Raw genomic sequence first — 10,986 nt, forward strand, 5'->3', positions numbered from 1 at the left:
ATCAGCTTTTTTGTGTCTATATGGAGCAGGAAGACATTAAGACATAGGCCGTTTTTATTTGATCTTCTGTTCTCCTCAACAACTAACTCTAAAAGTCTTGACTGACACCATTTACAACAGTTCTCAAGGTTGGACCATAGTGGTGGCGCGATTATCATGAATTATCTTTTTTTTAACTTCTAAATTAAGAAACTAACTAAAATCCCACTGCAGTTTATAACTAAAAAAATAATTTTCAAGACAGACTAAACTGTTTTAAAAGAGATGGTTTTAATTAGTTATTTTCTACACTTCTGTAGTGCATGTCTTTTTCATTGTAATTTTTGTAACTAGTAATTATAATTGTTTCACGCCTGTTGATTTATTTTTTTAATTATATGTTATATTACGTTATTTGTTCTTATTTCTTATTATTTCATTATAATTAATTACATATTATTATTTTTTATTATTGTTATTTCTTATTATTGTTCTGGTTCTTATTATTTTCCTGTTTTGAATATGTGTACTGTATGTCCTAATATAATATGTATATTGCTAAAAAAAAAAAATAGAGCTTTGTCTTTTGGTTCAGCTCTCTCTTCACATAGACTGGAAAAAAAGTCGCAAGACTGATGTGACAGTAAAGATGTTTTGGGCTTTATGATCCTTATAGGGTAGAATATCCTTTAGTTAGTTCTGGTTCATGGGTTCAAAGTATCTAAGGGTCATGGTCAGCCTTGTGCTCTAGCTTACCAGTTCATCCAAAAATGGGAACACTTGTGAGTGGTCTTGCAGACATACTGTTGAACTATATTTCTGTATTTCAAGGGGAATTTAAAAAAAAGATAAAGAAAAAATCTGTTAGCGCTTTGATAGGGTAGTAGTACCAATTCAAGCATAGTCCGATGCACAGAAACTTGATCATCTACACATGTGACTGCAGTGCTATAGCAAGAAGCACCACCATACACATCTTTTAAACATTAACCATATTCCTGTGTTTGCTAAGTAAAGAAAACCTTTAAGTTTCTGGGTCTATTGATAGTAAAAAGAGTTCTACACATGTAGTGTCATGCGTATTAAAGGAAGCATATGAGAAAATGTGTCGTCAACTCCGCCGAAGAAAGTTTTTATTTTGGACCGACATCTTGTGTCTTTGCAGTTAGTATTTCGTGTGTCTGAACTGAAGCCACTATGAGCAGCTGGAATGTTTTTCTGTTGTGTGTTTTTCATGTGAGTTTTCAAGTTACTGAGCTGTGAACAGTATTTTCCACACCGAGAACAGATGTAAGGTTTTTGTCCAGTGTTAACTCTTATGTGTAATTTTAGCCTGTCTCTCCCTATAAATCACTTTTCACAATGAGGGCAACCAAAAGGTTTTTCTTTTAAGACCTCTCTATGCCTTAAAACATTCACCACATTGTGAGCAAACGAATGGTCTTTCTCCAGTGTGAATTTTCATGTGATCATTCACGCACTTGCTTCTTGAAAAACATTTGCTACATTCAGAACAGCTATAAGGTATATAGCTATAATGCACCGTTGTGCATTCTCATGTGCTGCTTCAGTTTGTCTTTACGCTTTAAACTTTTGCCAAAATGAGAGCATTGGTCTTTCTTCTGAAATAATTTTCACATGTTCCACCAGATTAGCTATGCTGTGAAAAACATTTCCCACTCTGAGAGGAACTGTAAGGTTTTTCACCAGTGTGAACTCTTTCTAGTCAATTTCTACCCAGAATACTTTTGTCACACATAGAGCCGCTGAACGATTTCACTCCAGTGTTTCCATGTGTTTCTTTAAAAACTCTGGGTACTAAACAGAGCTCCTACAGAGAGTAGTAAAGTAAAGTAAAGTAAAAGTAGTTTGTATAGCATGTTTCTAGACCAGGGTCACAAAGCGCTTTAACAATCAAAAACAATATACAGCTAAAATACATGCTTTAAATGGCCAAGAAAAATAAGACACAGGAGTCCCAGAAAATCAGGGAAAAGTCTGCGCAAATAAGAATCTCTGAAGATGTTTCTTGAAGGAGTCAGTAGACTCCGTCAAACATAGAGGGAGAAGAAGATCGTTCCAAAGCTTAGGAGCAACAGCCTGGAAGGATTTCTCTCCTCTGGTCCTGAACCGTGTGCGTGGAACCATCAGTAGATTCTGATCCACAGACCTCAGAGCCCGAGCTGGGGTGTAAGGCTGGATCAGATCACTGATGTAAGGAGGAGCCTGACCATGAATAGATCTGAAAGTAAGAACCAGAATTTTTAAATTGATCCTGAAGAACTGGCAGCCAGTGAAGAGTTTTAAGGATGTGAGAAATGTCAGTTCTTCTACTAGAGCGGGTCAGAATTCTCGCTGCAGAGTTTTGTATCAACTGCGGGCGAGACAGATCCTTCTTGTTTAGACACAAAAATAAACTGTTGCAATAGTCTTAACTAGAAGACACAAACACATGGATTACAAGCTCCAGATCTTGTTGTGAAATCATTTTCCTAAGATTTTTCTCAGTTGAAGGAAACTGATCAGTTTCTGCAGTGTTGTACTAGAAAGAGCAAAGAAATTTTTTTTCTCCAGTTTTCTCCAGAGTACGCTTAAGTCTAAATAGTTTCCCACAGTGAAAGCAACTGAAAGGTTTTTCTCCAGTGTTGTCATGTGACTCTTGAGGTTCCCTTTATGTGCAAAGCATATAGGTCAGTCTGTCAAACTGAGGCTGAGAAACCTGGGTGTTGTATTTGACAAAGACATGTCTCTTGTTCAACACTGCTGGAAACTGACCAGAAACTGTTTCCTTCAACTGAGAAAAATCTCTAAACTTCGGAAAATGTTGTCGGAACATGATCTGGAGCTTGTAATCCATGCGTTTGTTTCTTCTCGTCTGGACTATTGTAACAGTTTGTTTTCATGTCTTAACAAGAAGGAGCTGTCTCGCCTGCAGTTAATTCAGAACTCTGAAGCGAGAATTCTGACCCGCTCTAGTAGAAGAACTCACATTTTTTCTGATCCTTAAAACTCTTCACTGGCTGCCAGTTTCTTTCAGGATCAACTTTGAAATTCTGGTTCTTACTTTCAGAGCTATTTATGGTCAGGCTCCTCCTTACATCTCTGATCTGATCCAGCCTTACACCCCAGCTCGGGCTCTGAGGTCTGTGGATCAGAATCTACCGATGGTTCCTCGCACACGGTTCAGGACCAGAGGAAAGAAATCCTTCCCGGCTGTTGCTCCTAAGCTTTGAAACGATCTTCCTCTCTCTTTGCGCTTGATGGAGTCTACTGACTCCTTTAAGAAACATCTTAAGAAGTTTTTATTTGTTCAGGCTTTTCCTTGATTTTCTGGAACTCCTGTTGTGTTATCAGTTTTATCTTGATCTTTAAAATATATACTTTATTGAATATTGTTTTGATTGTTTAAGCGCTTTGTGACCCTGGTCTGGAAAAGCTCCAGGGCCGGGTCTAGACAGGCATGTATGAGGGGGCAGCCACAAATCTTGAGGGGGCATTGTGCTCCAGCACCTTTTACCATGTCTAATTGACAGTTTAGTTTGAGGGGGCACAACATTTATTTGAGGGGGTCAGGCCCCCTCTTGCCCCTGCCCTGAAAAGCGCTATACAAATAAAAAGATCTTACTTACCACACTTACGGCAACTTAACACATTTTTTTCCGGTGTGAAGTTTCATGTGCTGCATTAAGATTCTTTCTTTTAGAAAAACTTGCCACAGTCTAGGCAGCTGAGTTTTTTGTTCTCCACTCACATGCGTCTTCAAGTTTGACTGTGATGATGAGGATTTCCCACACTGAGGGCAGATTAAAGGTTTTTCTCCAGTGTAAATTTGTATCTGTCAGCCATCAGTGGTTTATCTCAGTATCATCTTTCTTCTCACCAATATGAACTTGTGGATTCTCTGCACTTTGGTCTCTTTGAGAAATATCTTGAGAAAACATTTGTCAGCTTCAGGGAAAACTTAAACTGTCACACATGTGGCAACTCGGGCCATACTTGGCTCAGGTGTAGTTAAGTCTGTTCAACAGGAAATTGTGTGAAATCTGGAAACCAAGGAATTTTAACACAAAATCATGAACCCTCTACCCTAAGGTGGGAAGAACACACGTGTATAAATAGATCATCACTGACGACGTTTGTCACAAAAGTAATGTTGTTTCCTTGTATAGTCAATAGAGATTTTATATACATTAAATCTTTCTATTTTCTTGGAAGTGTTTTATTTAATTTAACGTACAAATAATGCAATTAAATATCCACGCCTTTTGCCTTTAAATTATTACACATATTTTTTTCTATAAGTAATTTTTCCTTCAAACTCTGAAGCAAATGTTATTATCTTCTGTTTGAAGGAAACTTTCAAAGGTTTAAGTCCGAGCATTTTCATCCCCCTGAGAAGAGAAAAGGACGATAGAATATAAATAGAATAAAATCTATAGAATCAAGGTGATCCTGAAGGTCAAACGACGATTGCAATTCACAAAAAGCAATGCGCAAAATTAAAATGAAAGCATATTCACAAAAATTAAACCGAAATCACAATGACAAAGAGAAAAAAACGATCGTTCCGTGTAGTAGATGGAGCAAACAGAATAAAACGACCTTTGTTAAGATGTTGAAATAATTGATTAAACTATTAAATAGTATTGCTTAACCTTTGATCAATCGATATATGAACAATATCAATATCAAGTGTCGTAATTTGCAGTTCCTCAGATCGGTGTAATACGACTCAAAGGAGGAAGACGCATGTGATGAAGATGGTGTGACACACAGAATTCATGTTGGTGTAGTAACACTAATGACACACCAGGTGTCAGGCGTTTTTGTTTTGATGCCGAGTGCGCGTGCATGTTGTTACTTTGACGAGGAGCCGAACGAGCCAAAAAAAAAGAAAAAGAGTTTGCAGCCGAACATAACAGAGTCTGGGGTCTCTTCTCTAGCTGCAGAGGTGCTAGAGAGATCTCCAGAGCGATCAATAAAATGTATCTATTTATCTAAATGTATAAAGACCACTCAAAAATGACAGGTGAAAAGTATAAACTATTTAGATATATTTTCCTCTGACTGCTCGGATAGCAAAGGGTCGTCCGACATTCTCTCAACCGTGTGTCATTAATGAATGAAACTGGCACCAACACACCTTTTTGATAGAGTTTAACATGTTGTTTTTAATGACTCGTGTAACCGATTCTAAACACTAGCCCTGGGAGTAACCCCTGAGTTATCTATTATAACCTCAGGTTCTGCGAGTTGGTGCGAAGCCCTCCAACGGCTTCGCTATGGGTTTACCCCGAGGCACCGCCTCGTCTCTGAGAAAGCTTAATGAACTCGCCACCCAGCAGGGGGCAGTACCTTCCTATAAAGGCGGGCAGCACCCGCCGCACTTTCTCCAACTGAAAACTCAGCGAGAAGGGCGGCCGCTGGGCGAAGAGGTTGGAGGGCTTCGCACCAACTCGCAGAACCTGAGGTTATAATAGATAACTCAGGGGTTCTGCGTCATTGGTGCTCCGCCCTCCAACGGCTTCGCTATGGGTTTACCCAAAAGGCGAAGCCTGACGGGATAAATGTACCCCCAGCTGGACGCCGCTCCTGGAGCAGCATCACTAGGGCCCCGCCGGCCCAGGGTCCAAACCCACTTGAGCCGTGGGCCCTGAGGGGGGCACAACAGCGCTCAAGACAGTATGAGCTACTGATCCCGCCGTTACGTCGAGGAGATAGGCCTTAGCGAAGGTAGACGTGGACGCCCAAGAGGCAGCAGAGCAGATATCCTCTGCTGCCACACCCCGCAAAAGAGCCACTGAGGCTGCCACGCCACGGGTGGAATGTGCCCTCAGACCGCTAGGAGCGGATCCACCCGCTGCTCGGTAGGCACGGATAATGGCCGATCTCACCCAATGAGAGAACCTCTGGGGGGAGAGCGCCTCTCCCCGCCGGCATCTACCGTGGCAGACAAAAAGGGCATCAGAGCGCCTAAACTCGGCCACCCGCCGCAAGTAACAGGCCAACGCCCTCACTGGACACAACAGGTGGAGACGCTCCTGACCCGGGTCCGAGTGAGGCGGCGGGTGAAGGCCCGCAGCGTGAAGGTCGTCGCCCGGAACAAGGAACTCAGAATCTTCGGGCGGAACGCTGGGTTAGGACGCAAAGACACCGAAGACTCCTCGACGCCAAAGGAAAGACACTCAGGGCTAATGGAGAGGGCACAAAGCTCACTTGCTCTCTTCGTGGTTGTTAGTGCCAGAAGGAGCGATACCTTGAAAGACAAGATATCCAGTGGGACTTGGTCAAGAGGCTCGAAGGTCGGCCCTGTGAGAGAGTCCAGTACCAACTGGAGATCCCACTGAGGGCTGGAAGGCCTTGCAGGAGGTCGAAGCCTGCAGGCACCCCGCAGGAAACGCGCCACCAAAGGGTGGGCGCGAACCGAAGCACCCTCAAAACCGACATGCCTCGTCGCTATGGCTGATGCGAACACTCTCAGTGTCGCCACAGTCCGCCCGTTATCCAGCAAAAGTTGCAGGAAAGACAGGATAGCGGAGACCAAACAAGAGCTGGGGTCCAAGGACCTGTCTGAACACCAGCGGGAGAATATCCCCCACTTTGAGGCATAAAGCCTACGTGTTGATGGGGCCCGGGCGTTCTCCAGCGTGTGGAGAACGTCCGGGTCCAGGGTCCCGATCAGCTCGTCCCGTGCAGGAGCCACACCTTGAGAGGCCGGCCCAGCACCGGGGGCGCTGTCAGTGTCCCCCCCCGCCTGACACAGGGCAGCGGGGCCCCAAGGGATGGCCCACGGGGCCCCGACCGCCATGCGCACCAGCTCTGGGAACCAGAGCGCCCCCGGGGAGTCTGGTGCCACTAGAATTAACCTCAGCCCCCCCCGCCTCGTCCTCCGAATCAGGGGGAGAAGGAGCCGCGGAGGAGGGAAGGCAAACAGCAGACCGACCGGCCACCTCGAATGGGCTAAAGCGTCCACGCCTAGTGGGGGGCGGTCCGAAGCCCTGAGGGAGAACCAAAGAGGGCATTTGAAGTTCTCCTTGCTGGCGAAGAGGTCTGCAACCGGGTGACCGAATCGAGACCAGATCTCACTTGCCACTGCCTCGGACAGACCCCATTCGTCCTGGACGGCCCCCCTCGACAGTCTGTCCGCTACTGCATTCAGCTCGCCCGGGACGTGCTGGGCTCTGAGCGAAAGCAGGTGACAGTCCGCCCACAGCCAAATCTTCCTTGCCACACACAGAAGGGCTGGGGATCTGACTCCACCTTGGCGATTTACGTACGCCACGGCGGTGGAGCTGTCTGAAAATACTAGGACGTTGGACTGTGACAGTTGGGGAGAGAGGTGAAGCAGGACATTGTGAATCGCCTTCAGCTCTAGCCAGTTTATGTGTCTGAGCACCGGACTGCTCCAGACCCCACTGGCATAGGCCTGACCCGAGGTGCCTCCCCAACCTGTCAGGGAAGCGTCTGTGAACACTTGAGTGTAACGAAGGACGCAACCCAATGGAACTCTCCGTCTGAGGTTGGCGTGAGAGTTCCAGAACTGGATGTCCTGCAAAACCCGAGCGGGAAGGCGCACTTTCCGACCTCTTTCCCGCTTGAGGTCTAGCTTGAGACGACCAAACCATCTCTGAAGCTCCCTCATGTGCAGCAAGCCCAGCCGAACAACCGTGTGGGCTGCCGCCATGAGCCCCAGGAGGGACATAACAGTGCCTGCTGTTGTCACGTGACACCGAGCTTCCAGCAACTGTGTTGTCAGTCGGAGAATGGGCTGGATACGCACGTCCGGGAGGCGCGCGTATCCTTCCTCCGAGTTCAACAGTACCCCCAGGTAAACTAACTGTTGAACTGGAGTCAGAGCGCTCTTGCTGAGGTTCACTGTGAACCCCAGGGTGGCAATATGGCTCAACACCTTCTGTGTGTGAGCGTAACTTTCTGCCTCTGACCTGGCAAGGATCAACCAGTCGTCCAGATAGGTCAAGATCCTTACCCCACTCACTCTCAAAGGCTCCACTGCCGCTTCCACACACTTGGTGAAGGTCCTGGGTGCCAGAGAGTAGCCGAACGGAAGTCGAGTGTACTGAAACACCCGACCCTCGAGGGCGAAACGCAAGTACTTTCGATGTCTCTTGACTATCGGTATGTGAAAGTACGCGTCGGTCAGGTCGATAGATGTCATCCAATCTCCTGGACATACACCTGAAAGCAGTTTCTTGACCGTCAACATGCGAAACGGGCGGGTAGCTATGAACTTGTTCAAATAGCTGAGGTCCAGAATGGGCCTCCAACCCCCGGTCTTCTTCGCCACGACGAAGTACCGGGAGTAAAACCCTGTCATCATCTCGGCTGCAGGGACCAGTTCTACGACCTCCTTCTGCAGCAGAGTAGACACCTCGTTTCTCAAACAGGATAGTTTCTCCTGCTCCACCATACGCGTCCAGAGAATCCCTGAAAAACGCGGGGGTTGACGGGCAAACTGTAGCGCATAGCCCCGCCTGATTACTCCCCCCAGCCAAGTGGGTCCTAGAAGTAAAACCAGGCGACTCCAAGCCGAATAATGTTCTGTCAGAACCGCAGCCCTGGCGAACCTTGGGTAGTCCTCCGGCCCGCCCCCCATGGACGGGCCGTAGACGAAAGGGCATCACACAAGCCGCGTCTCTATCTCTTGAATCCACAGAGCATGTACTCAAGTTGGATTCACTAGAACCCCCACTCTCATACATAAAAGCCGGCTCTGTGGGAGAAGCGCGCAAGTGCGCGTGAGACACCTCAGATGCGCGTCGTGCGTGTTCCCTTCCCCCCCCGGAAGTATTCCCAACTCCCTGAGCACTTCTTAGTGTCACCGGAGCTGACAAAACCCGCGATGTGGAGGAAAGCGCTGGAGAATTAACCCGGCGCTGAAGTGAGTTAGGTCGCGCGCGCGTCGGCACCGCATCACTCACCCGGTCCCGTACATTCTCCAGCCCCGCTGGCGGTCCCGACCTGTTCGTCACTCGTGAGATCCGACCGCCACGCACCTCTCCAGTTGATCGACCAGACGGGACGGAAGTTCCTCGCCCTCGCCTGGTCTCAGAACGGCGAAAAAACTCGCGCGTAAAAGCACCAGGTTGCGTCAGTTCCATGGCGCTTCTCCGCCGCCAAACGTGACGTCCTCCACGGTGCCAGTGTTTGTAGACAGCGCTGTGGGGGAAGGAACAACCTCCGGTTAACATAGACATGTCCGGACAAGTTCCACTCACCTCATCAGCTGTCACGCTCTGTCGGGCACGAGCGCTGGTCGACGCGGAAGTAAACACAGCTGATTCAGCCGGTCTCGCGGACCTCTGCTCACCTGTAAACAAAACACATGTGGTTGGAGTCTGCCCCTCATTCGTGTGGACAGACTCCGTTATTGCAGTCTCGGTATGACCCGGACGAAGGGGTTTAAAACCTCCTTCGGACTGTGTTATGAGAGGAAAATCACGCCGTCTATGAACGGAGGAGCATGTTAGCTTAGCATTAGCGGCGAAAGTTTCTAATGACGCCTGTGAATACGTCACACTCACAGGCGGAAACACATGCACACTACCAACATCTCTCTCAGAACGAACCACAGAAAACGTCATACGTTCTCTTGTTTTATTCCCGACACATTCCCTTGAATGAATAGGGTGGAGGAGCCCTCGGCCGTCGACTCTGCTGCGGCTGCTGGCTCCCCGGCTCGCGCTGCGGATCTTGGCGACGCTCACTCGTCGCACGCCGCCGCTGTTGCCGATGTTGTTGGTGCTGCTGGGGTGGCTGGTCTCTGGTGACGCTTCCCCCCAGCACCAGATGATGATGCCGACGAACGGGATCTCCGTCTCCGCGTATCCCCGTCGCGCATCGTCATCACGCCAAACGTGACGTCATCCATGACGTTTCTCCGCCAAACGTGACGTCATCCATGGCGCCGGGATTTTCTTGACAACGCTCATCGGCGGTCAAACCCCGTCAGCGCATGTCAACACGGAAGTAAACACAGCTGATCAAGCCGGTCTCGTGGACATTTGCTTATCAGGCCGACGAACGGGATCTTCTCCGCGTATCCTCGTCGCGCCTCGTCATCACGCCCATGCAGGTGATGGCGGAGCTGCGCCGCCTCCTGCCGGGCCATTCCTCTCAATGGTGCGTCCGTTCCATGGCGTTTCTCCGCCAAACGTGACGTCATCCATGACGTTTCTCCGCCAACGTGACGTCATCCATGACGTTTCTCCGCCAACGTGACGTCATCCATGGCGCCGGGATTTTTTTGACAACGCTCATCGGCGGTCAAACCCCGTCAGCGCATGTCAACACGGAAGTGAAGTAAACACAGCTGATCAAGCCGGTCTCGTGGACATTTGCTTATCTGGAAACAAAGCACATGGTTGAGTCTGCCCTTCATTCGTGTGGACAGACTCCGTTATTACAGTCTCGGCATGACCCGGACGAAGGGGTTTAAAACCTCCTCCGAACTGTGTTCTGAGAGGAAACTCTCGCCGTCTATGAACGGCGGAGCATGTTAGCTTAGCATTAGCGGCGAAAGTCTCTAATGACGCCTGTGAATACGTCACACTCACAGGCGGAGCCACATGCACACTAATACCTCTCAAGTGAACCCGTCGAGTGCGCTGCAGGAGGGCCATGAGACCTGCAAGAGATACTCACCTGATCGCTCTCGCATACCCCATGGTCGACTCCATGCAGCGAGCCAGTCGTCCTCCTCGTCGACATCTGTTCATGATCGATGGACGACTTAGCTCGACTCATCAGGGCCCAACACGTTGGAACGTGAGCTTGTCGAGTGCAGCGCACAGGACTGCCGTGTTGTTATTTTAAACAACACGGCAGTCCTGTGTTGATCATAATCATGATCTGAGGCGGCGAGGGTCGACAAACCTCGAACGCTTCCCAACACTGTCAAAAGCCGTGGGAAGCGCTCGGAAGGCCACATAATCATCCCGTGTGATTTGGGCCTCTAGGCAAAACGAAGCAGACATGTGTGTCTCCTCT

The sequence above is a fragment of the Callionymus lyra genome, chromosome 2 (assembly GCF_982586985.1).
Source record: "Callionymus lyra chromosome 2, fCalLyr1.hap1.1, whole genome shotgun sequence".
NCBI classification, from domain to species: Eukaryota; Metazoa; Chordata; class Actinopteri; order Syngnathiformes; family Callionymidae; genus Callionymus; species Callionymus lyra.